General features: G+C 44.1%; 1 long non-coding RNA gene across 1 annotated transcript; it reads right to left on the bottom strand.

Moving 5' to 3' along the window:
• On the bottom strand, positions 1-27,580 carry LOC117828229. Its single transcript, XR_004634361.1, has 3 exons — positions 27,445-27,580; positions 21,170-21,291; positions 1-113 (listed from the first exon to the last, which is right to left on the bottom strand). It is a non-coding gene; the product is annotated as an uncharacterized LOC117828229 (long non-coding RNA).

Here is a 27,580-nt window from a genome sequence, read left to right as displayed (position 1 = left end):
CTGCGTCGTGTAAATGACCTTGTAGCCGTCAAACGCTCCTTTGGGCTCTTTCCACGACGCGTGCAGCTTGGTGGGGCTCAGGACTTTGGAGCGAAATCTCCGCGGGGACGAAACTGGAAGGAGAAACAAACACAAAGACAGCTTTACACGATAACCACCAGCTGGAAACAGGTTGTATTTGAGTGTATGAATTCATGTGGAAACATCCCTGTCATGCATCATCCACACCTCCAATAGTTTCATGTCAACATTAGACAAACTGGGTGAGAAATATAAAAGTTGGATTAGTGGGTTAAATCCATAACAAGAGAGGAAGTTCAGGCGTGATCAGGCAGTCAGTCAGAAGCAGCTTAAAGGGACAGTGCCCTGTTTTTTAAACCTGGGTCCTTATTTTTGAAATCAGTCAGGTTCGTTTTGCAGCTGCTGGTTGAAGCATCTCCTAACTCTTAATTCTCATGGGAATTAAAGTACGCTCATGAAAAGAGTTTGTTGACAGAAACAGTCATTCTATGCTGAAAATCAAGAAAGTAGCTGGAGTTTTTCTGCCTCAGTATTTTTTTCATGTAACTGTTTTGTGCAGATATTTTATTCGAGTCTTGTGAGAAATATAAACGTGTCAGTCGTCGATAAAGCGAAGAAACGAATGAAGAAAAAAGTGGGTAAGCAGCTTGCGTGTTCTGCAGGGTAAACTTCTGTTTTTAGGAATTGAGTCTAGATTAGGGATGACCACAAGTAATCAAGTTTAAAGCATGTTTGGATGTGAATCAGCTGTTTAAAGGGGTTGCGCATAGCAGAGACGCTCAGCTGGCGGCTGCGTGTCAGGTCTCCATGTGCGCTTTTTTAAAGAGGATCAATCCAAAACTTCTGCCAAGGTTGACAGCTTTAAACAGGATATTTCCCCACCTTTGGATACGAAGGCAACAGACAGGTGGGATATTCAGGTACGCTATGTTTGCAGAGCAGCAACATCAGAGCCGTCTGAGCTTTTCTGCAGCTGGACTGATGATGACCCGGTTGCGCTCTCAGCTGACACCTGATCGAATACACGTTAATTATTCTCTATAAGAACGAGTAGACAGAAAACTGGACTCTGTGAGTGTGAGGTACTTTTCTGTTAGTATTATGAGCCTTCACTTTATAAGACTATGTCCGCGTAGAGTATTTTAATGAGCCTGTTCGTTGATATTCAGCATGTCAAACGTGCGCCTGTATTCAATCCTGTCAGTTAGATGCATTTTGTTGCTGTAGAAAATACAATTTAAGGCTGATTTATACTTCTGCGTCTCCCCTACGCAGCAGGGGCTGACGCAGACATGAGCACCACATACTTGTGCGTCCGTGTGTCCGTGTCGCGCAGCAATTCTCCGCCGAAACACAGTGGGGAAAATATGAGTTGTTAATGTCCGACGGTCCTTCTTAAGATTTCATCTGAGTTTGTATCATCAGTGATGCACTTCAGCTCGTCATAGTCTCGTCTTCGTCTTGAAGAAACGAGTTGTTGATGAACATTTATCGTATCGTTGTGCTGTGATGTGTGTATGTGAGCGCACGTGTTTGTGTGTCTGTGCGCGCATCGGGGCAGAACTCTGCCATGCGATACAGAGAGCAGATGATCATAATGACATCCCACCATGTAAATAAGATCAATAACATGAGGATATTTAGTCTGTTTAATAAAACAACAAGTTTAAGATCTGATCTATAAGAGAGGTAACCCTGAATTACTTCTGCTGTGATCTGGCGCTGTATAGAAAATCAAATTTATTGAACTTCCAAGGGGGGCGGCTGCCGCTGTTGGGGGGGCGCCCCTCCACCCTTCGGACATCCCTCTCTGTGTCTCTGTTTTCTCTACAGTTATTTAACGTCTCTTTCTTTCGGAGGACATAATAACTCTGCCTCACATTTTTTTGTTAACTTGTCCTGTTTTTGAGCAACTTTGTTCACCGTGACTCTCCATCTTTTATACTCCCAGCATCTTAGCATTAAGAGACGACTGGCCTCAGTCACGAGATGTACGCTCGCTTTATCTCTCGTACTTCCACAGAAAAAAAAACGTCTTAGAAGACTGATGTGTCGTGCTCCGGCATCCAGCAAAAACAGAAGTCTTGCTCATCTGATCTGGAGGGCTCCGAAGTGGATCCAGTGGAAGTTAACACAAACGCCGCAGCTCGAGTATTGACTAAAACTAGGAAGAGGGAGCACATTTCTCCAGTGTTAGCTTCTCTACACTGGCTCCCAATAAAATGTAGAATAGAATTTAAAATCCTTCTTTTAACCTACAAAGCCCTTAAAAACCAGACACCCTCGTATCTTAAAGAGCTCATAGTGCCCTATTACCCCTCTAGAACTCTACGCTCCCAACATGCAGGCTTGCTAGTTGTACCTAAAGTCTCTAAAAGTAGTATGGGAGGTAGAGCCTTCAGTTATCAGGCCCCTCTCCTTTGGAATCATCTACCAGTCAGGGTCCGGGAGGCAGACACCCTCTCCACTTTTAAGAGTAGACTTAAAACTTTCCTTTTTGATAAAGCTTATAGTTAGAGCTGGATCAGGCTTGGACCAGCTTTTGTCATGCTGCTATAGGCCTAGACTGCCGGGGGAACTGGCACACTGACACACTGGGATCCTAGCTCACCTTCTTCCCCCCAACCCCCTCATCACTTACTTTAACTCTGCCTGTCCCATTAAAGTTACTAACCATAGACCTTTCTGGAGTCCCTGAGCTCCATTGTCTCGTAGATTCCTCTGAGCTGCCGTTGACGTCCTCCTGCTGTGGACGATCTGGACTCCAGCTGATACGGACGTGCTGGACTCCAGCGGCAACAGCTTCTACGACTCGTCTCATCACTATCACTTCTCTCTCTTACTCCCCTCTATCTGTCTTTCCAGACCCAACTCAGTCGAGGCATGATGGCTGTCTAACATGAGTCTGGTCCTGCTGGAGGTTTCTGCCTGTTAAAAGGAAGTTTTTCCTCACCACTGTAACTAGCTAAATACTGCGATGTGCAATGCTCATGATGGATTAAGGTGGGGTCAGACTGAGTCTTACCCTGTCTTGGTGTTGGGTCTCTGTTCATAATTTGACATAGAGTGGTCTAGACCTCCTATGTTTGTAAAAGCGTCTTGAGATAACGTTTGTTGTGATTTGGCGCTATACAAATAAAGATTGATTGATTGATTGATTGACATTGCATAGAATGGAAATCTATCAGATCCGGTGCTGTAACGAATCAGAGACGGACCGGACACGGATCTGATGGAATTTGGCCGCTAGTTGACATAACTGACAAGAAATACCCTGAAACTTGCACTTTCTGCTTTGCTCTGTCCGATAAAACATGTGCACGTTGAAAGTTTGTTGATTTTGACACATTTTTGATGTTTTCTTTAGCATTTTTTTTTACGTATTTTAATGCTTTGAAATCATGTAGCTAGATACTCTTTTAACTGTTAACTTATTTTAAAACCTTTCTCCCAATTAAAGGCCCTGAGAGGAGTTTTGAAGTGGCTGAGAAACAGACTTAAAATGATACTGATGCCTCTTTATGACCTTCAATAGCAAACAAGTCCATCAGCAGCAACACTGACACCTTCTCTGCTGTCATTTTGAATGCCTGAAACCGCCCTGAGGGGGTCGGTGCCAGACCAGATGATGGACATCTTGCTTCAGGAACAGCCTTTATTTGACTGTTTTCATTGAAACTAATCACATTGCCTGATAAAGTTGACTGTTAAAAGACAACAGGAGGAGGTTTTTGTTGAAAACACTACTTTTGCATGTTTAGGACAAGAGATAAGAGGTATCACTTTGTCCACAAGGGGGCGCCAGAATCGATACACACCAGAAGTTCCTCACAGCAGCTTTAAATACATTTTAGATCTAAATCTATCTACATAAAGAAGCTTCAGAGGGTTCGCCTTCACGCCTGGCTCACAGCTGCTGGTTGAATCAGTTTCATGGAAACTTTATTTCCCACATTTAGAACCTAAAAGATACAAAATAAGACCCAGGTGTAAAAATACCTTCACTCTTCTTTATGTTTAGATTTTTCTGTCGAATGTGTCAGAACTTTTTTTTCAACCCTCGATGTATAAATAACACCAGAAGGTTGTCTCAAACTGAGACTACAGACGAGTCTCTGAAACAGCCGCCGTGCAGCTCTGATGAAGTCTCCTCTCCCTCCTCTTCACACTTTAACTCTGACTGATCACATGACTCTGAACTCCCTCAGAGTTATGGGTTTCGGGGGTGCGTCGCTCCATCTGTGGTTTTCCAAAAACAGGAAGGAAAAAGGGGGGGGGAGAACAAAGAACAAAGATGGAGAAGTTGTATCTCATGCACGCCGGACGATACGTCTCAAGAGAGGTTAGCTTGCACAGATTTGACATTAAAAAGCAAAGTCCCATTCTCCTCCTCATCCTCGTCTCCCTGGTCTCCCTGGTCTTCCTCAGGTGCTGATGAGCCTGCATTGTGCTCGCCTGTGCGGGGAGACGACAGGTCGTCTTCTGTGTTCCACTTACCGTGCAGCAGCATCAAAGCGACGCCCCTGCCTCTCATCCTGATTAGTTGTTGGCCCTGTCAGCCGCCTCGAGGCCTACCCCCCACTCTCTCTCTGTATCCATCCCTCAGACTCATTTTCTCCCCGTCTCCGTCTCCCTCATCTGTCCCTCCCCGTCGTCTCCCTCTCTATCCGATCCCTCCCAGTCCTGATCTCATTTTCTCTCCTTTCTTTTCTTTCGGCGTCTCTGCGCTTTGAAATTATCGTCAGGGGTAAGACGAGGATGAGAAAAAGAAATGGATGCGACTTCCTTTTAACTGAGGAGGAGAGAAAGAACAAAGGGCACCGAAGGGAAAGGCACTGGAATAGATTCTGTTTACTATTCCTCTCCTGTCCTGAGCAGGAGGATTTAGATGTGCAACACACAGTGACTGGATCCACCGGGCTGCACAGTATCCACAACACACTTTACAATAGCCTTGACTTGGTGTGCAAACCCTCAGAAAAGTCAACAACGCTCTGTTAGAAGAAACTATTTCCCCTGTAAACAAACGCATAAGCAGATTGCGCTGAGCTCAAACACGCCGCCGTTGTGTTTTCCCATTAAGACAGCGGTTCAAACACTGGAACAAGGCCATTGTAAAGCACTGTGATGCCAAAAAACACATTTCCAGGGTCAACATCCACAAAAACCCGTCATTTTTTTTTACACCCACGCAGCCAAACCCCAAAGAATAAATATGTATCTGCGAGCAGCACATTCCCCCCCGTCTGAGGTGGTTAACGATGAAAATAATAAAAAACAAGAGAAGAGCCCAGGGCCTGAAAATAAAATATGAAACACAAACTCGTTCCTGTGTTTGTGTTCTCATTATGAGATGAGCCATCTGCCGCCGCCGACTTCTTTAAATACCTACGCTGTGATTGACGCCTGGTAGAGCTCTGATGCTCAGGAGGCTTAAAGGGATGGTTCACCCAAAAACAGAGCGAGAGGAGGAATAAGCTGAGATTGGAAGATGCACCGGCTGCAGGGGAGCTTTTAAAAAGGTGCGCACGTGTTCCCTCTGTGCAGGAAATCATACACTGCTTTTTGATTTGCATGATTTATCTTCTGCCCAGGTGGATAAAGCCAAACTTTTCCTTTTCCTTTTGCATTAAAACCTTTAAGGAATCAGTGAGTCGCCCCCCTGCTGGCCAAAAACGAGAACTGGGGTTCACAGCACTTCTGCATTAGCTTGAAACCAGAGGTGGGGTCCGGTTCTTGTGCACAGTCTGAGGGCCCATTGCTTTAACAAATGGAGCCTAAATTTAGGATGTTAACTTTTATGTGTAAATCTGATCTGGATCATAGACTGGATAATAAAAGGACGTAGTATCCGTCCTGTTTTGAAGCCGATCGTCGGTGGGCGCCATATTGGAAATGCTGAACTCAACCTAACTTCTGTCGAGCTAATGTGAGGTAAAGAGGCGGGCCAGCTACAGGGTCCCCGCCTGTCAATCAAGCTAGCTGCGCCCTTATTTGGGCAAAACTTGTAAGTTTAATATCGTCAAAATTAAACACTTTCAGTGTGTGCCGATAGAGAAATGAGCTCTTCAGACCTAAACTTGTTTTTTGAACCAGGCTGTAAACATGTTTCTCTCTGCTGTAAAGATCGTCTTCTTTGAATGGGTGTGTATGTGGTTTCCTGTGTTTCTGCAGCCAGCCTCTAGTGGACGCTCTAGGAACTGCAGTTTCTAACACTTCCGCATGGGCTTCATATTTTAAGAGCGGAGGTTGCCTCTTGTGGATTACCTGTTGTCCTTGTTCACTCCGGCCATGCTGTGAACTGACTTCTGTACTTTGAAGGCTCTTGATCTAAAGTTGCGTTCACACGTATTCGCACGAAAGCAAACACCCAGAATGTTTCGTGTTCAGTTTCTTAATTTGCACGAATGACTAGCTTCCACATGGGCTTCATATTTTAAGAACGGAGGTTGCTGCTTGATCGGGATGGACGTAGGATTTAACAAACGTACATTCAATCAGGAGACCTCCTGGCTTCTTCTTGGTGTCTTCATACGCCTGTTATGATAATCATGTACTTTGGTTATATTTACACACACACCCCTTTATGGACATCTAGCTCACTAAGAACTTCTTGTGAGTCCTTCCTCACTGCACCAGTTTGTTCTAGATAATTGCACTATATAAGAAATTAGATAGGGCAGCTTTTTAAGGTGCAGCTCAATAGGACTACAAACGGGAGGTCTCACTCTGGCTGAAATCTGTGCCGGGACAGCGACTGTATTTACAAGAAGGAGAGGGTGACTTTGGGGGATTGTGATATTTAGGTTGCATTGAACATAAATGAGCCATGTATGTACGTTCTTTGCCTCAAATGTGAACATAGTTTGGTTTTGTCTGGGTCACTGGTCACAGTGTTAACCTGGGGTTTGTTTTAGGGATGCACCGGACTCAAAAAGCTAGATCGGATATCGGCGACAAGGGGACGATATATACTGCCAATCCACATGGCAGATCTATTCATCTCAGTTCTATGCTCTGTCAGACGCAGAGAAGGGAAACAGTAAGGGCAAAGCTGGGCAGAGTATTAATGTATTCAATGATTTGAATAGCCCTCCTCTCTGCCACAGGTCCACTCTACGTCTGTGGGGAAACACTAGGTTTTTTATTTTCTCATTTGAAGCAGTTTTCTTGATACAGAATATTTAATTCCTCTTATCCACTGCTGAGGTTTAAAGCTGAATTATAATATCTATTGGTTATGAAGATTAACTCATCAAACTGCTGGTGCACATTCATAATCTCTTGAGTAATGATACTGTCAGTTTAAAAATGTTCATTTGAATTTGGTTTACAAAGTCAGAGAAGCCTGAAGTTGTCAAAACATGATTCTATCCTCTCATTAAGGAGTAGAGGTTGTTAAATGAATACCAGGATCGGATTGGCTAGTATCGGTATCAACAGATACCAAAGCCATATCGGTATCAGGACCTAAAACGTAGGATTGGTTCATCCCTAGTTTGTTTTTGTTGCACATCATGCCTGTCTTAAGGTCATTTCACCTCCAACCTGAAAGGTGGACCGGCTTCTGCCTGAGTTGTTGGACTGGTTTGAAATTGGAAGTGAAACATCTACAAAACTTGAACCTCGTCTGGTTGCTGTTTTGATCAGGCCTTAACCCATTTAGACCGCATATTTACCTTTAAGGCCAGATGCGACATATACGTCGTTATCCCTTTAAGACCGGATGCAACGTGTAGGTCATTTCAGACGGTGTCATCATTTCCAAGAGATGTGACGAATGAAACGCACTGTGATTCGCTGAAATACACATGGTGGAATGACGTGCATGTTTTGGGAAGACATGTGACCAATGAAATGCGCTTGCAGGAAAAAATATTTTGTAATCATTTTAATTTATAATTTTAATAATTTTGTTGTTTAATGATTTTTTTGAACATTTTTAATGCACATAAGAGCAAAGTAATGATGTTCCAATTAAAGCCCAATTTCTAAACTATCAAATGGTTTTCATTTCATGTTTCTATCCGCTCCAGAGATAGAAAGGTTTTAGTGAAATTTGACAACTCAGATTTTTTCCCAGAAAATCTTCAGGTTTTCAGAGGTTGTGTCTTGATGGGTTAAATCAAACTGAGAACCTTTACGGATATATTTATCTTCAGGCGTTGTTCTAAAGACTAACAAGACCTTGCTTTACCACCCACATGTCAAACTGAAGCTTGAGTTTGATCTAAATCTGCATATATTAAAGAGTTGGGCCACTAATGCACTATCTTTTTAACATGTTGTCTGAGGACATCCATCCCCTTCTCTCCCTCCTGTGTAATGCAGGATTTAGTCTGTCTGGTAATCACAAACCTATATAAGAAATTAGACACAGGACAGCTTTTTAAGGTGCAGCTCAATAGGACTACAACACGGGAGGTCTCACTGGCTGAAATCTGTGCCTGGACAGCGTCTGTTGGTCTCTATTTACAAGATGGAGAGGGTGACTTTGGGGAATTGTGATATTTAGGGTGCATTGAACTGAAATTAGTCGTTTATGTAAGTTCTTTGGCTCAAATGTGAACATAGTTTGGTTTTGTCTGGGTCACTGGTCACAGTGTTAACCTTCAGTTTGTTTTTGTTGCACATCATGCCTGTCTTAAGGTCATTTCACCTTTAACCTGAAAGTTGGACCGGCTTCTGTCTGAGTTGTTGGACTGGTTGGATATTAAGTTACTCGGCTACTCCGCACAGGAAGCAGAACGTCTACAAAAACTCCAACCTTGTCCTGTCGCTGTTTGAATGAAACCTTTAATCAAACTGAGATCCTTCAAGGACATATTTATCTTCAGGTGTTGTCTTAGAGACTAACGAGATGTTGCTTTACCACCCACATGTCAAACTGAAGCTTGAGTTTGATCTAAATCTGCATTTTTAAAGAATCAGGCCTCTGATCGAGCAAGAGCATGTTGTCGATGCACCATCTTTTTAACATATTGCTTGTTTTCTTCACATTTTCTGAGGACATCCATCCCCTTCTCTTCCTCCTGTGTAATGCAGGATTTAGTCTGTCTGGTAATCACAAACCCCCCTCTGCAGCATTTTGGATGAACCACCTCTTTCTGCCCGTCATTGTGTGCAGGAGAACACATCACGTAGGTATGCAAAGAACCTTGAGATCAGCACAGGAAGGATAATCCTGAGTTCCATGGAAAGAATGTGAAGCCGGCGCATTCAACAGCAGGCAAATATATATTTATAAACAAAAACACACATAAGGAATACTGTACCAATTATCTCACCAACCTGGGGAAGAGAACGAGGGCTGCTGGGATTTCGGCTCAGGGTTTAGCTCTGCCTCGGAAACAAAGGACACTCTCTCTCTCGTCGGGAGAGAGCTGCTCAAATCCCAAATGATTCGAGAAGCTGATTTCGCACCTCTCTGTTTGTAGTTGAAGTGTGTTGATTCGGTGTGTTGTGCGCACCTGTGTGAGTACATCCGCACGTGCACGAGTTTGCATGAATTATACATGTTCGTCTGCAACCGGAGGCAAGGGTATCGGAGTGTGTGCACATAAAAAAAGAAATCTTTGAGGGTTGATTTTTTTTCTCAAGCCTCTTAAGACAACCACCCCGTTCCTTTGCAGCATCACACACACACACACACACACGAATACACACACTCATGCATCTTCTCTGTGAGATTGTATTCTCACAGAAACAAGTATCGGCTGCTGAGAAAACAGCCTGTGAAGACAAAAGGCCTCGCCTGTAGGGACGAGGACTTAATTCTCATCTATTTTTCATGGGGAATCTTCTGCAAGCAGCCGAGCCGCCGACTTCAGCTGAGGGTGGGAGAGGTGTCCGTCACGCCCACCGGGAGCTGAGCGGTAGAGTCACACACACACACACACACATGCACACAAAGTTTGTGCTTTGCAGAAGAATCCAGGTCATGTTGTTACAATGTGTGTGAAACTTTTGTCTGTGGTTTGGAGGTTTTTGTGTGCAAACGCAGAGAAAAACGAACGCCGGCAAAGACGCCGGATCGAATTATTCTTTATTACCTGGCTGGCTTGAATGCTTGATTCTGATTGGTTGAAACCTAACAGCATCAGAGAACTACAAAGTCTACATCCTGATACCACAGGACACATCAAATCAATCCTGGGACGTTTCTCCTCTGCCTGTTGACACTGTGGCAAAAACGTGGAGGATATTTCTCACAGTACCTTCAATTTATATGTAAAGCACACATCTTAAAGGTGACATATCATGCAAAATGGACTTTTTAATGGTTCTTTACCTGAAATATGTGTCCCTGTCTACAAACCCCCTGAAAAGTAAAAGACTCCATTCTGCCCCTGTTCTGATTTCTCCACCTTTCTGTAAATGTGTGCTGAAACCAGCCGTTTCAGACTTCAGTGTTTTTCATACGTCACAACGCCATCCGGTCTGTAACAGGAAGTCAGAGCTCGGAGCTTGTTCAGCCCATAGACTGTATAAAATACAACTCAACCCCTCCTCTGTTTTTCATTCCCTGCACACATGTGTGCTAACAAGGAGCTTAGGAGGGAGGCATGCTAGTTGTAGGCTGTCTTAATAAACACAAAGGTCGCTTTGACTCCCCACGTCTGCAGATTTGAAGATCTAGTGGATGATTTTTAGTTTTCATGGAAAAGTGCTAGCGCTAGTTAGCATAGCCACATAGCTACATGTTCATAGCTGTAGCTGTGTACCAAGACACACGTCGACATACTGACAAATAAAACAACAAGAAACACTAAATCTGTGACCAATCCTTCAGAAAGGTCCTGCTGCAGGCGCCTCTCCGTCAGGATCAGATTCTGGATCAGATTCAGAGGGTTGAAGTAACGCGGGTCTGTGAGCAGCCGTGTATATTCAGCCAACATGTAAACATTAGATCAACGTGCTGGAGAGCCGAGGGCACACCCACTTCCTGAGGGGGCGTGGTCAGAGGGAAAACAGACTGTTCTGAGGAGGACTGAAGAAGAGGGGTTTTCAGGCAGACCAAAATCTGATTTCAAAGTGTTTTTTTGAGCATAAACTTTAAAGACATGTTTTGGGGACCTCTTAGACCAATATATGTTGATGAAAAAAGCGTGATATGTCACCTTTAAACTTCCTGGTTAATGGCTGATCACTCACCAGGAAGAAGAAGAGAGGAGGGAACAGGAGCAGAAACAGCAAAGGAGGTTAAAAGACTGAAGGCGCGTCGACCAGATTGAAGAAAACAGACACAAACAACCACCAAACAGACGTTACAGGACTGACTGAGTGAGCAAAATGTCAACAGGCATTAAAAGACTCAAGGCAGAAGACCTGGATCAGGTTTGGGTTTCTTTGCTCACAGTTAAACGTGTCTTTAGGCTTTACCGTGAATGAAAATGTGAAGTTGAGATACCAGAGAAATGACCAGGTACAGCCTCTTCCTGTCTCTTTATCTGTGTTTGTGTCATATCAACCCTTAAAGACCTAGACAGCCACCGGCGACTACTTGTTCTTAAATGTGTGATAACTTTTTAACCGCTAATCCTATCAACAAGCTTCAAAAACTCAGTTACAGCGGACATTCTCAGCTTTCCATTGATACATCATTCAGCATATTCAAAATACACCCAGGAGAGCCTGGCACCCCCAAAGATGGTCTAAGTCTTTAAGGGTGAACACATAAAACTAACTTTGTATTTTTATGCCCCATGAGCGTTTCTATGCAAAGATCTCTGCAGGAGCTCCCTTGTCCCGTAGGTTCCTGAGGGTCATTGCTAAAGACAGCATGCTGCTGTGAAAGGACTAGCATGTAAACATACGTCTGGTGAATCTGTATCAAACGCTATATCGTCATATCTCGCTTTGAGCTTCACTCCCAACCACAGTGGGGGGCCAAAACTTTGGAAGTTGCATGATGCAGTGTCAGTTTTAGATGCTTCCTCTGTTAAAGTAGGTTGTTTTTGCAGTGCAGGCTCAAACTCTCAATTTGCAATATCACATTTTTTTGCAGACATTTCAATAAAATCTTCAGATACTGGAGTTTCTTAGCAAAGGATGTGTCTAACAGTGTGTTCTAGTGAAGTTTTGGGAGTCAGTGTGTGTGTTGATGGGTAGATTAAGTACCAAAGAAGGGCCCTGCTGAAAAAGTTTGGGAACCACTGCTTTGATAAAATGTATAAGAGAGACAGGTTCATGTTTTGGCTTTACAATGCACCAAAAATGTTGCGTTTAATGTTAATTTCCTGCAAGTAGGCTGATCAGAATATAACAATACCATGGAAGCGCTTCCAACCAGAGGCTATCAACTTAGCTGTGTCAATAAATCAACGTCAAATCAATAAAATAATCTTTAAATCAATATTATGTGACTGCTTGTTTATGTATTTTGCTGGTATTTGGGTAATAAGTGCAGTGCACGGGCGTTTATGCAGATTAGAATCCCTTCAAGGTGAGACAACACCTCTCAGTTCCAGTCTGCACAAGCACCTGCTCACTTTATACACATCATGTCTCCTTCAGGTACAGCATCTGATGGTGGATTTGCGGATCCTATGGGACTCGCTCTTCCGATTGGCTCATTCTGAAAGTACCACGAATAAATACTGAACTGGGTCGATCAGCATTCTCCATTGATGCTCCTAAATCATGGAATACCCTCCAACAGACTTTGAAGCTGAGATCCTTTCCATCTCTTGTAGAGTTCAAGACCTTGATCTCTGACCACTGTGTCTCAAACTGTATCTGTTTTAATTAATCTATTATTTTGTATATGATTCTGTTGTTTGTTGGAAAAAACATTGGAAATGAGGGAAACCTCAATGTCTTTTCGAGAATAAATAAAGGTTTGAATATGAATATGAATATGAATATTCTCTGAAACAAACCCACAAACATGACCTAGAAATGCTTCAACAGAAAGCCTCTGACACTCGACCACATTCCCCGCTCGCCTGTTTCTCCTCAGGCTGCAGAAACCTGCCGATTGTCCCTCCACAGAAAACACCAGAAGCCTCAACAAAACCTGAGCTGGGCCACTAAAATCACTCCCTGACCTTTCACCCCTGTAACTGGATTTTGTGAGAGGTGTCAGGTTATAGATTAGTGTGGGACATGGCGGAGTAATGACTTAATAACAGGCCTGACTCCCCTCTCTAAAAACAGAAACAGAGAGAAGGTTTGCAAACGGATCAGGATGAATCTGCACGTCGTCCAACTTTATTTGCATTTCTGCTTAAAAAACCTCCGTCTCATCCGTCTCCTAACAAAGGCAGCAGCTCCTCTGTGAACGCCTTCCAAGCTGATCATAACTCCTCAGTCCTCCAGGGTCACTGGTGTAACCGAGGCTCACTCTTCTCGGAGGAATGCTGCGGTTACTTTCAGTTTACTGCACTCCGGCCAAAAACCAGACGCATGTCCTCATGGAGGAAGACTTATTCTTGTCTGGCCTTAACTCCAGAAAACTGGAAGCTTCAGAGAGACTGCTAAACATGTCCTGGAGCTCAATGTGGTCTCACTTGGCGTTGAAAGAAACAGACCAATGACTGATCAATTGACCTCCAGGTAAAACCTTCATTTCTGAGGTTATCAAAGGCACAAAAAATAATCTGTTCAAGCTTTAATTTGCTGCTTTTCTTCGTCTGATTGAAGAAATGGAGAAACATTTGGTTAATTTTAACATTAAAGACCGTTAAAGTGGTCTGTTGTTTGGATATTAGCACACATTCATTGGTGGAAGTGGTGCAGTATTGCAAAATTAAACATAAATGCAAAGATACAACATAATTATGAGCCTTTAACGCCAAGATAACTCAATGAATATATCATTATTCTGCTAAAAATAACAAAAACTAGCCAAATAACGAAAACTAGCTCATGAAAAACATCTGTATGGCTGAAATAAAACAACAAAAGTAACTTAAATATGATACAATTACAGAAAAATGTCTAATTTTAATCTTTGTTGGTTTATTTCTTACTTAAAACACTCACTGGCACACTTCTTGTATGGTTTGTCGTCTGTGGATGGTTGTGGCTGTTCATATTTAGTATTTTAACACACTTTTTTAAAGTTTTATAACACTAAACTCTTTCAGCCCTGTTCTGGTCTCACCACTGACGAGTATCCCAGATTATAAAAACACTCAAAGTGTTTCCAAAATGTGCCAAACCAGCATTAAAACGGGCGGTCGAGCTGTTCCCTGCTGCCAGCCAATCAGAACGCAGAGCTTAAATAACTCTCAGTGACCTCAGTGTGAAAACAACCTGTGATACAGCCGTCTGTGTTTGCATCCTGACCTTTCAAACCCTGTCTGTGATTGTGGTCTGGCTCTGTGTCGGTCCATCTGGACACCATCATCAACCTTTGAAATCTGAACACCCCTCTCACGTGATAAGACGGCCACTTCCTGTCTCTCTATCTGTGCTTATTTTGTCATATTAAAGCATGTGACTAACTATGTATGTTTGTGTCCAATGAGTGTTTCTATCTACAGATCTGCAGGAGCTCCCTTGTCCCGTAGGTTCCTGAGGGTCATTGCAGCAGACGGCTGTCCAGACTCCAATTACTACACATAATGTTACCAGTCCTTCCTATTTAGCGTCTTTTTAGTGGTTATTGCCAACATAAACTGACTATAATTATAATTATCATAGGTAGATTATCATTATTCTGCAGGTCCTGTTTCGGGATGCACCGGTCTGAACTCAGTTGATACTTTCATCTGATACTGACTCAAACCAGGTAACGTGCTGGCTGATCCATGAACCCGATCTGTTGCTATTCCAAGTTTACAACAACCTCATGCACATAGTACATCAAGACTTTGCCGATATGCCTCTGGGTTTTGCTAGGCGGAGCCAACATAGCATGGATGAAGCTAAAGCCCAAGATCCACAGGATGCGTCGCGTTACGTTACGGCTGCGCCGCGCACGTCGCAGCAAATAGGTTCCCATTCAAGTCAATGCTCTAGAGTCCACAGGGCGCGCTGCGGCGCGTCTCAGCTCCGTCTCTGGAGCGTTCCGCCGCGCCGCTCTGCCAGAGATACGCGGGGAGTCTATTTTCGCCGCTCCCCGCGCCCAGCACGCGTCAATCGACACAGAAATGATCGAACTATCCCGGAAGTCAGGCACGAGGATCGTATGCAACATCCGCTCACTTTCAAAATAAACACCATGTGCAAACACAAGATCGTAAATTTCACCACTTCTTCAACATTACGTCATAACCTGTGGCATCGGGCCAGACGTCAGTCTCAAAAGATAGCCGACACCATGGACGAGGAAAAGTTTATACTGTGTTGTTCTCGCGCGTTTTGGAGTTCTCGAGGGATCTTGAGTTTCCTGCTCCGGAGTGCGCGCCGCTCCAAACACGCATCCTATGGACCAGGGCGAAAGCCCCGGGACGGAGCAGAGCCGTGTCGCAGCCGTAACGCGGCGCACACGCATCCTGTGGATTCCCCGAGTAAGAGAGGCAAAGAAGTTTGGATGTATTTCACGTTCCTTACGCCAGCAACTTCCACGGCTACCTGCGACATCTGCAAAGCTAATGTTGCAAGGTGTGGTGGTAGCATTGCGAGCATTTAATCAAGCATCATCAGACAGAACAAAGACTGTAAGTTATTGTTTTAGCAGATTAGGTTATCAGATTGGTGTCTTCTGTATCTGCAATACCTGAAGTCAAGGTGTCACTTTGGATCAGGACTTAAAGGAGTCTGCCTGTTACAGGAAGTTCTTCTTGCCACTGGTTCTCGCTAAGTCCTGCTCACGGTGGATTAACGCTGGGTCTTAGTTAGGGGTGGGAATTGATAAGATTTTGACAACGTCAATGCCATTGTCGATTCTTGTTATCAATCCAGTTCCTTATCAATTCTCCTAACGCTTCCTGAGAACTCTTTAGAGGGGTAAAAAAGTAGTTCTACACAGTCTCAAAATGATGTCTGCACAAGACTGAACATGAACATATTCAACTTGAACATACTGAACAATAGGTTGACCTCATATTCGGCCACGTGAGTCCGCACGTGGACCCTTGAGCCTGGAGGAAAAACGCTTTTCCTCCAGAGGTCATCGCGGAGGTACTTTACCCGCTCTCGGTGCCTCATGTTCGGCTACATGAGTCCAGAGAGCCTGGAGGAAAAGACTTTGAATTTGGAGAGGAAAAACCTTTTTCCTCCAGGGGTCATCGCAGAGGTACTTTACCCGCTCTCGGTGCATCATGTTCGGCCACATGAGTCCAGACGTGGCCCCTCGAGCCTGGAGGAAGAGACTTTGAATTTGGAGAGAAAAAACTCTTTTCCTCCGGGGGTCATCGCGAAGGTATTTTACCCGCTCTCTGTGCCTCATTTTCAGCCGCGTGAGTCCGGACGTGGACCCTCGAGGGTCATTGCTGAGCTATTTTACCCGCTCTCGGTGCCTCATGTTCGGCCACATGAGTCCAGACGTGGCCCCTCGAGCCTGGAGGAAAAGACTTTGAATTTCGAGAGGAAAAACCTTTTTCCTCCAGCGGTCATCGAGGAGGTATTTTACCCGCTTTTGGTGCCTCATTTTCTGCCGAGTGATGCCGGACGTGGACCCTCGAGCCTGGAGGAGAAACGCTTTTCCTCCAGGGGTCATCGCGGAGGTACTTTACCCGCTCTCGGTGCCTCATGTTCGGCTACATGAGTCCAGAGAGCCTGGAGGAAAAGACTTTGAATTTGGAGAGGAAAAACCTTTTTCCTCCAGGGGTCATCGCGGAGGTACTTTACCCGCTCTCGGTGCATCATGTTCGGCCACATGAGTCCAGACGTGGCCCCTCGAGCCTGGAGGAAGAGACTTTGAATTTGGAGAGAAAAAACTCTTTTCCCCCGAAGGTCATCGCGAAGGTATTTTACCCGCTCTCGGTGCCTCATTTTCTGCCGAGTGATTCCGGACGTGGACCCTCGAGCCTGGAGGAAAAACCTTTTTCCTCCAGGGGTCATTGCAGAGCTATTTTACCCGCTCTCGGTGCCTCATGTTCGGCCACATGAGTCCAGACGTGGCCCCTCGAGCCTGGAGGAAGAGACTTTGAATTTTCGAGAGGAAAAACCTTTTTCCTCCAGCGGTCATCGAGGAGGTATTTTACCCGCTTTTGGTGCCTCATTTTCTGCCGAGTGATTCCGGACGTGGACCCTCAAGCCTGGAGGAGAAACGCTTTTCCTCCAGGGGTCATTGCGGAGGTACTTTACCCGCTCTCGGTGCATCATGTTCGGCCACATGAGTCCAGACGTGGCCACTCGAGCCTGGAGGAAAAGACTTTGAATTTTGGGAGAAAAAACTCTTTTCCTCCGGGGGTCATCGCGGAGGTATTTTACCCGCTCTTAGTGCCTCATTTTCGGCCGAGTGAATCTGGATGTGGCTCCTCGAGCCAGAGGGAAAGTGTCCCGACTTCGAAAGGGGAGAGGTAGGTGGGGGTTCGCCTCCCTGACAAGAACATGTTCACATGGAACCCTTCTCCACTTCGGCCCGACACGAACCCCAAGCTTTGAGACCGAGTCAACAAATGCTTCAGCATATTTGAGGTATATGTACCGAGGAATTCTGCGTCGCAAGGTGTGTGACGTAATGCCACGTGACGTGACGTGACATCGTGCTGGGATATGAATCGTTAAGGTGTACAATTCTGATGGAATTGATCAATTGGAACCGGTCGGACCAAATCAGATCCGGTTTTCGATTCCCACCCCTAGTCTTAGTGAATAATACGACATAGTGAAGTCAGGACTTGCCTTTTCTTAAGTCTCCTTAGATCACATTCGTCATAAATTGGCGCTTCATGAGTAAAACCTGATTGACTGATGTGTTCTTGTTCCCCAAACCTTCACCCCTGATTTGACATCAAACACATTGACATTGAAACACAGACACGCACCCTGATCTCTGATCCTTTGTCAGGTCTTCTGCAGAAGGAGGAGCAGAAACCCCCTCTCAGCACAGTTGATCTCAGACACACCATGAATAACAAGTCATGATTTGCATTCCCAGAGAGACGGGCTGCTCGGTGAGCGGGGCTGCGTGAGATTGTTAATGATGACGACCGTGTTAAAGGAGGAGACTCATCTGTCTCTGTTAATGAGCTAATGAGTGAGGTTATGTGTTAATTGCTGTAAACTGAGTTAATTAGGGTGAGAGGAGATGTCAGAACGTGGAGCGACGAGAGGAAGGAGTACAGAACGCATCACGAGGAGCGCGTCAACGACAGACAGCGAGGGCGACAGTTAAACACACCAGAGCTGTGAAGTGAGCAGACGTACAGGAGGAAGATCTAAAACTCAGGAAGGAGTGTGTTTTATCATTTAACACGATTTGAGACGAGAGCCTGAGTTTCACAGAAACCTTTCATGAGAACTTCCAATGAAAAAAAGTCCTCAAATCAAAAAGTGAAACCCATATTTGAACTGATAACAGAGGTGATATAATGAGCTCTCTCACACACACCGGCGTTTCAAGCAGACAGTCTAACATGACTCTCTGTGATTTGACTCTCAGGCTTCTCCCTTTGAGACAGACACGTGTGGGTAAATGCACATTAAAAAGCACGGCTTAAATTAAAAGGAAGAACTTCAAAGTGGAGGGAAATGTCTTTGGTGCAAAGCTGCACATCAAGAACATTTAAAAAATGCAACCTGAGCGGGTGCAAAGATAACACCTGCGTTTCCACCACAGGGCCAGTCTGAGGTCTGCAGAGCCAGCAGCCAGCTGATAATCTTTATCATAGTGCTCAGAGCGGACTCAGAGGTGAAGGATTTCACAGCCCTGAGAGTGCCCTGTTCACAGCTTAGTCTCAGACTCATACAGGAAGCCCTGCTTGGAACAATAATGGAAAAACCTAGAAAGCACCATAATCTGAAACCCAGGGAGACCCTGCTGAGGACCAAAATGAGAAGCCCCAAAACTCTGCTAATTGCTGCAGTAAGAAGTCCCCGGATACCAAGCATGCCCTGGAAAACCCAGCCATGCATCCTCATGGGAAGTCTTAAGGGAACCCCCAAAACCCTAGTAATTGCTTCAATGGGAAGTCCCCAGATACCAAGCTGCATGCCATATCCGAAAGCCCAAAGACAACCTGCTCAGTGCTAAGAAAGGGAAACAGGGAACCGTGCTTAGGGCCATTATAGGAAGCTCTGGAAAACCCAGCCATGCATCCTCACAGGAAGACTAAGCTAACTCTGTTTAGTGCCCCAAAAAAGGAACAAGAAAAGCAGAAACCCCCGTCTAGAACCATATGTAAAGCCCAAGAGAAACCTGCAAAGCACCGTCACGGTAAGCCCTGGAAAAACCCTACTAAGCCCTAATGGGAACCCTCAAAACCCTGCTGATTGTTACAGTAAGAAGTCCCCAGATACCCAGCTGCATGCTCTATTAGACAGCCCAAAGACCAACCTGCTCAGGGCTGTTATGGGAAGTCCTTGAAAACCCAGCCATGCATCCTCATGGAAGACTTAAGAATCTAAGTTTGGAGCCAAAAAAAAAGGAACAAAAAGAAGCAGAAAACCCCATCCTGAACCATAATGTAAAGCCCAAGATAACCATGCAAAGCATCACCATGGGAAGCCCTGGAAAACCCTTGGTATGCAATACTGGGAGCCTCCAAAACCCTGCTGATTGCTTTGATAAGAAGTCCCGAGATACCCAGCTGCATGCCTTATTGGACAGCCCAAAGACCAACCAAGATATCCTGCTTAGGGCCATTAGGGGGAGCTCTAGAAAACCCAGCCATGCATCTTCACAGAAATACTTAGCACACTCAGTTTACAGCCAAAAAAAGCAGAAAAGTCTGTCCAGAACCATAATGTAAAGCCCAAGATAACCCTGCAAAGCACCATGGAAAAACCCTGGTATGCAATACTAGGAGGCTCCAAAACCCTGCTGATTGCTTCAATAAGAAGTCCCCAGCTTCATGCCTTATTGGACAGCCCAAAGACCAACCAATGAACCCTCTATAGGGCCATTAAAGGAAGCTCTAGAAACCCCAGCCATGCATCCTCATTAGATGTCTTATCAAACTCAGTTTGGTGCCAAAAAAAGGAACAAAAGAAGCAGAAAACCCTGCAAAGCACCATCATGGGAACTCTTGGAAAAACCCTTGTAAGCCATAATGGTACGCTCCAAGAGACTCTGCTAAGCATCAAAATGGGAACCACCAAAACCCTGCTAATTGCTGCAGTAAGAAGTCCCCAGATACCCAGCTGCATGCAATATTGGACAGTCCAAAGACCAAGCAAGGAACCCTCTTTAGGGCCATTAAAGGAAGCTCTAGAAAACCCAGCCATGCATCCTCATTGGAAGTCTTATCAAACTATTCTTAGTGCCAAAATATGTAACTACACTTAAACAAAAAACTCTGTCTGGAAACAAAATATAAAGCCCCAGAAAACTCTGCAAAGCGCCATCATGGGTAGCCATGAAAAAAGCCTCCTAAGCCATAATTGGACGCTCCAAGAGACCCTGCAAAGCACCATCATGGGAAGCCGCTGGAGGCGGTGATTGGCTCTGTGGTGGGGAGCCTTGTTTGGCCTCAAAGTTATTGTAGAAAGCTGTTGAAGATAAATCTGAAATCTGGGCTCAGATGAGGAAACGATTGGCAGTGTTTAGTTATTCCTGGTATTCAAAGTTGTCTTTTTAAAAAGCCATAAAAAGCTTTGCATTGGTGGGAATATGGGAGGGAATCAAAGGCTAACTCATGATATGAAACCATGATTAACGATACAGTGATTCTGCAATGATGGATAAACTGCAAGACAATCAAATAACGATGCACCATGATATCTGATCCACACAAGAACACAACAGGCCCCTAAAGTGAGGGATCAGAAGCTTTAGAGCCACCACAGAAGCATGTATTAGTGACCTGGTGGGTGAAACATTGATATTTGGCACCAGCAATATGATAACTGCAGTATAGGTAAGCCAAGTCCCAAGCTATGACTGCCCCCTCTTCAGAGACCTGCAGCCTCACACAGGGACTGACAGCTACAGCGTGCCCTGTGGGGAATCTCCTGAAACAGAAAGGTTATTCGTTCATGTTCACAGCCTGTCCACGTGTCGTCCCGTGCAGCTGTGCACTAAACCCCCTGATTGAACTTGTTGACCCTGTTGGCCTCTTGAGTGGAAATCAGGCAACTGGGAGGTACTTACCTTGGCCCCGCGCTGGCTGAGGGAACTGAGAGACGAAAACCAAGCCCAGCAGGCAGACGCTCAATTTGACTGAGAACTGCATCCTGGCAGCAGCAGCAGCAGAAAGGAGGACACCAACACACCTGATAGATGGAGAGAGGAGGACAAAAACAGGAGATCAGGAGACAGTTCAAAAACAGCTTATTCTGCAGGTCAGAGCATTTCTCAGGACTGTGTGGCCGAGGCCTAACTCTTTGATTGACAGGTCAAGAAAGAGTTCACAGCCTGCATGTTTGAGCCGTCTGACTCTGAATCTAAAGACATCAAAACTCCAGAGTCTGAAAATTATTCATTTACAATGGTCTCTGAGTGCTGAGTCACAAAATACTCCAGAATCAGGACTTCTATCATTTATTAGTTTTATCACTCCGTAGTCTCCGGGGCAACAGGACCATGGGACGCCCGGAGCAGAGGAGGCTGAAGGGCAGTATGTGCACGCAGAGGAGCTCGGCTCCGGGTGTCAGACGGAGCTGTTTGTCTAAACTCTGAGCCGTTTGGAGAAAGTTAGTGAACCGGTCCTGGGGAAAGTTAGTGAACCGGTCCTGATGAAAGTTAGTGAACCGGTCCTGGGGAAAGTTAGTGAACCGGTCCTGATGAAAGTTAGAGAAACGGTCCTGGGGAAAGTTAGTGAACTGGTCCTGGGGAAAGTAAGTGAACCGGTCCTGGGGAAAGTTAGTGGACCAGTCCTGGGGAAAGTTAGTAAACCAGGCCTGGGGGTAGTTAGTGAACCAGTCCTGGGGAAAGTAAGTGAACCAGTCCTGGGGAAAGTTAGTGGACCAGTCCTGGGGAAAGTTAGTGAACCGGTCCTGGGGAAAGTTAGTGAACCAGTCCTGGGGAAAGTTAGTGAACTGGTCCTGGGGAAAGTTAGTGAACTGGTCCAGGGGAAAGTTAGTGAACCGGTCCTGGGGAAAGTTAGTGAACCTGTCCTGGGGAAAGTTAGTGAACCAGTCCTGGGGAGAGTTAGTGAACCGGTCCTGGGGAAAGTTAGTGAACCGGTCCTGGGGAAAGTTAGTGAACCGGTCCTGGGGAGAGTTAGTGAACCAGTCCTGGGGAGAGTTAGTGAACCGGTCCTGGGGAAAGTAAGTGAACCAGTCCTGGGGAAAGTAATTGAACTGGTCCTGGGGAAAGTAAGTGAACTGGTCCTGGGGAAAGTTAGTGAACCAGTCCTGGGGAAAGTAAGTGAACTGGTCCTGGGGAAAGTTAGTGAACCGGTCCTGGGGAAAGTTAGTGAACCGGTCCTGGGGAAAGTTAGTGAACCTGTCCTGGGGAAAGTAAGTGAACTGGTCCTGGGGAAAGTTAGTGAACTGGTCCTGGGGAAAGTTAGTGAACCGGTCCTGGGGAAAGTTAGTGAACCGGTCCTGGGGAAAGTTAGTGAACCGGTCATGGGGAAAGTTAGTGAACTGGTCCTGGGGAAAGTTAGTGAATCGGTCCTGGGGAAAGTTAGTGGACCGGTCCTGGGGAAAGTTAGTGAACTGGTCCTGGGGAAAGTTAGTGAACTGGTCCTGAGGAAAGTTAGTGAACTGGTCCTGGGGAAAGTTAGTGAACAGGTCCTGGGGAAAGTTAGTGAGTTAGCAGGGACACACGAGCACAGCGGTGCAAAGAGCAGAGAGACAGATATACAGACAGATTACAGACAGTACCTGATTAACAAACAAGCTAACAGCTAAGGCAAAACTGAGGGGAGCTGGCTGAGACGTCAGGAGACGGTCTGAGCAGGAGCGGAGTAGTTTTGTTGAACATGTGTGAACGTGACTCAGTGTTTCATTTCTGATTGGTTGGATATTTATTACTTAATATATATCAGGTTAGACCAGCCCCCTTAAAACCCAGAGTGAAAACGTGTTAAAAAACATAATTGAACATATTTGAAAAATGGATCAAAGTTGAGTTCTAATATTTTTACATAGTTTTTGGTATTTACATGTGGTCTGAAATGTCATAGGTAGAACATGTTTGTTGATTTGGGTTCCCAGAGGCTTTAAGAGAGGAGAGGAGAGGAGGGAGAGTAGAGAGCAGCAGCATGAGAGAGGACATGAAGCAGGTTATCTCTGGTTCTTTCGCCATAATGAGTCAATTATGAGTCAAGTTACATGAACTCTGAACAGGTTGATGCAGTTATTCAGTCGTGCATGCATCCAAAAATAGGCGATAAGGAAAGCATGAGAAGCCCCTCCTTATTTTAAATAATCCCTCCTCAGATTGAGCTGCAAATGTTTTCTCTGCAAATTATTCAGACAGATTGCAGAAATAATGTCATGCACATTAACCACCCAATTATCAAGCTTAAACGTTTCTATGAGTGAGTAAAGAGTGTCATGCCTGCACACATGTGAGAGCTACATTTGTCCCAGCAAGAAGATTAAAATTCATGAAATGACAAAGACATCAAACTTTAAAAAAAAAAAAACAGCCACTGAAGATGTTTGGAATAACTACACGCTCTGCAGGATCATTAGAGCACCTGCCTCCAATTCTTTCCCCCCCAAAATAACACCTTTTGTCTCCAACTGCTGGAGCCAACTTTTAATTTCATGCAATTTTCCATAATTTATTGTTATAGCAGACGATTAAAACTTGGCTCTTCCACTCATGTCGGCGCGCCAGTTTCACAGCAAGGGATGCAAAACAAGCTCGATCAATCCATCAGGTTATTTGTGATACGTGACTGTGAGGTAGAACCTGGCCCCCCTAAAATATAGGCGCCAAAGACTCGTGACCCCACGCTGTCCCTCAAAGTGATTTAATGTGGCTTCATGTAGCTGGTTGTGAATTAACCTGCTGCTACTGATGCTTTTGTTTATTAATGTTCACTAACTCTAAACTTAGGAGTCATCTGGGAACAAAGAAAGGCAGAACACTCATTACATTTTCTATTTTCAAGGATTTATTTCAAGTTTATCTACTCTTTATGTCAATATCTTTTACTATAAATGGGTATAATTTACTATTTTTAGATAACTTTGACATTCAACTTCCTTTTTTTGCATTTTTTCAGTATTTCTTTGTTCACCACAAGTTAGCAAATTGAATATAAGTTATATAAAGCTAACAAAGAGAAGGAAAAATTAATAAGGGTCATTGACAAATAAGCCTGAAAAAAGTTGTTTTTTTTAAAAGGTGACATATCATGCAAAATGGACTTTTTAATGGTTCTCTCCCTGAAATCTGTGTCCCTGTCTACAAACCCCCTGAAAAGTAAAAGAATCCATTCTGCCCCTGTTTTGATTTCTCCACCTTTCTGTAAATGTGTGCTGAAACCAGCTGTTTCAGTTTTCAGTGTTTTTCATACGTCACAACGCCATCCGGTCTGTAACAGGAAGTCAGAGCTTGGAGCTTGTTCAGCCCATAGACTGTATAAAATACAACTCAACCCCTCCTCCGTTTTTCATTCCCTGCACACATGTGTGCTAACAAGGAGCTTAGGAGGGAGGCATGCTAGTTGTAGGCTGTCTTAATAAACACAAAGGTCGCTTTGACTCCCCACGTCTGCAGATTTGAAGATCTAGTGGATGATTTTTATTTATCATGGATAAGTGCTAGCGCTAGTTAGCATAGCTACATAGCTAGCTGTCGTAGCTGTAGCTGTGTACCAAGACACACGTCGACATACTGACAAATAAAACAACAAGAAACACTAAATCTGTGACCAATCCTTCAGAAAGGTCCTGCTGCCTTTCTGGTAGAGGTCGCTTTGACTCCCCACGTCTGCAGATTTGAAGATCTAGTGGAGGATTTGTATTTATCATGGAAAAGTGCTAGCACTAGTTAGCATACCCACATAGCTACATGTTGGTAGCTGTGTACCAAGACACACGTCGACATGCTGACAAATAAAACAACAAGAAACACTAAATCTGTGACCAATGGTTCAGAAAGGTCCTGCTGCAGGCGCCTCTCCGTCAGGATCAGATTCTGGATCAGATTCAGAGGGTTGAAGTAACGCGGGTCTGTGAGCAGCCGTGTATATTCAGCCAACATGTAAACATTAGATCAACGTGCTGGACAGCCAAGGCCACACCCACTTCCTGAGGGGGCATGGTCAGAGAGATCATTCTCATTTAAAGGCACAGACACAGAAAACAGCCTGTTCTGAGCAGGGCTGAAAAAGAGGGGTTTACAGGCAGACCAGAATCTGATTTCAAAGTGTTTTTATGAGGAATAAACTTTAAAGACATGTTTTGGGGACCTCTTAGACCAATATATGTTGATGAAAAAAGCGTGATATGTCACCTTTAAAGTATTTCCAGAATGGTTGAAGTGCATATTTTTGTGTCTGGAATAATGTGTTCTAACAAGGCTTGTTTGAACACATTAAATTTTTTCAAGTGTTTAAATATATATATATATTTTTTACCCTTTTCTTAACTTGAACACCCAAAAAATATCAGGTGGCACAACCAGATATTTGTCCAAATATATGTACTTACCTATTATTTATTCTAACTGAAACTTTGAGGAAGTATCCCTTAGAGTGGTTACAGTGCTTTACACTTTTGAGTATATTTTTATTCACACTATATATTAGGATTTTTGCATTCTATTGGCCAGGTATAAAATATACATTTTACAGTTTTAGGTTGGTTGTACCACCTGACATGGAAAGTGTTACAGTCCACCTATAAGTTGATAAAAGCTTTTCTATTATTATTTAAGAGACATCCACAAACCTTTTAACTCAGCCATGATAATAAGTAGGGTCCTCTGATTGATCCCATATGTTGAAGTTCATTATAAATACTCACTTTCAAAATAAAAGCTCCATGAGTACAGAGGTCCCACCCTGACATTTGAGAACATAAATAACCTTAGGGGCCTTTAAACTCTTGATATTTATGAAAGTATGTTTATTTCAAATCTCTTATATGTAAAATCATGCCATGGTGTTTTAATTTGAATTTATTATTATTATTATTAAAATACATTTTTTATAGTGTTTTAAGTCAGTTCACTTGCTCGGACGATTGCACCACCTGACATTTTCAGGGTTTGAGATACTTCAAAATAAATCTCAATATTTGAATGTTCTGAAATTGAATTTAAAATAAGCAGATTTTATAGAATCAATTGATGTATGTCTTAAAAATAACTAATTACTTCAAAAGAAAATAATGGATTCAAACACAAAAATATGCACGTCATGTCAATGACCCATAAATACAAAAATAATAATAATAATAATAATAATAAAAATATTAATAATTAACAGTACAAACAAAAAGGAAGACAAACATAAGAAAACAAGGTAAATAAACCAAAATAAATATTTTTAGAAAACTTAAAGCTGCTGTGAGGAACTTCTGGTGTGTATCGATTCTGGCGCCCCCTTGTGGACAAAGTGATACCTCTTAGCTCTTCTCCTGTAAATGCTAAATTAGTGTCTTCAGACAATAACCTCATCCTGTTGTCTTTAAACATTTATATTCATCACACAATGTGATTATTTGCCATGAAGAGTGAGATGTCAATCATCTGTTCTGACACCGACCCCCTCAGAACAGTTTCAGGCTTTAAAAATGACAACAGAGGAGGTATCGGTCTTGTTTGCTTTTGAGGGTCATGATGCATCAGTATCAGTTCCAGTCTGTTTCTCAGCCAGTTAAAAACTCCTCATAGTGCCTTTAAAAAAAACACATTCTGGAAGACATTTCAGGACCCCACATTTGTGTCTCACGACCCCAAAAGGGGTCCCGACCCACACTTTGGGAACCCCTGGATTATAGGATGCACAATGGGTTTATTTAGGATTATAGTGATGTTTCCAGCTGAGAAAAATCACTGCACTATCTCTGAGATAGGTCCTACTCTGACTGTAGCTCCCTTCAGTGAGTTTAAACACCTGAATATTTCATGTGCACCTCACATCTGAGTGTCTTACTTGTTGTTCTGCATCATTAAAGATCTTTAAAAGGTAAGGTGTTTGCAGCCATACAGTAAATACAGTATCAGCTCATGCACACTTCATCATGTCAATTAAACACCTTATATTGCATCACACCCCTTTAATGTTAAATAAGTCTCAGTGTACTGCAAACAAAGGCAGAGAGAAGTTCCCCCTCTCACACACACAGAGGAGCACAGGTGAGCTGTGCACGCTGCGCCATCCGAACACAGGGAGCACCTCCCCGCGTGCTCAGGTGTAGAGAGACACGCTCCGTGGATGTGGGTGTTTTGTTTTTTTTGCATGTGTGTGTGTGTGCAGAGTGTGAAGAGTGTGAATAAAAATAAAGCAGAGGTACCTTCTCAGATCATACGTTTCCCGGCTCCACAGCTCTCCTCTCCGGACAGCTGGACTACAGGCTCTCTAGTCCCCGAATCGTCTCTGATCCACTCTGTCCTCCAACTCTCTCCGCTCCCTGTCAACCACGAGGCAAG

The sequence above is a fragment of the Notolabrus celidotus genome, chromosome 16 (genome assembly GCF_009762535.1).
Source record: "Notolabrus celidotus isolate fNotCel1 chromosome 16, fNotCel1.pri, whole genome shotgun sequence".
NCBI lineage: Eukaryota > Metazoa > Chordata > Actinopteri > Labriformes > Labridae > Notolabrus > Notolabrus celidotus.
This window is presented reverse-complemented; position numbering and strand designations above follow the sequence as displayed.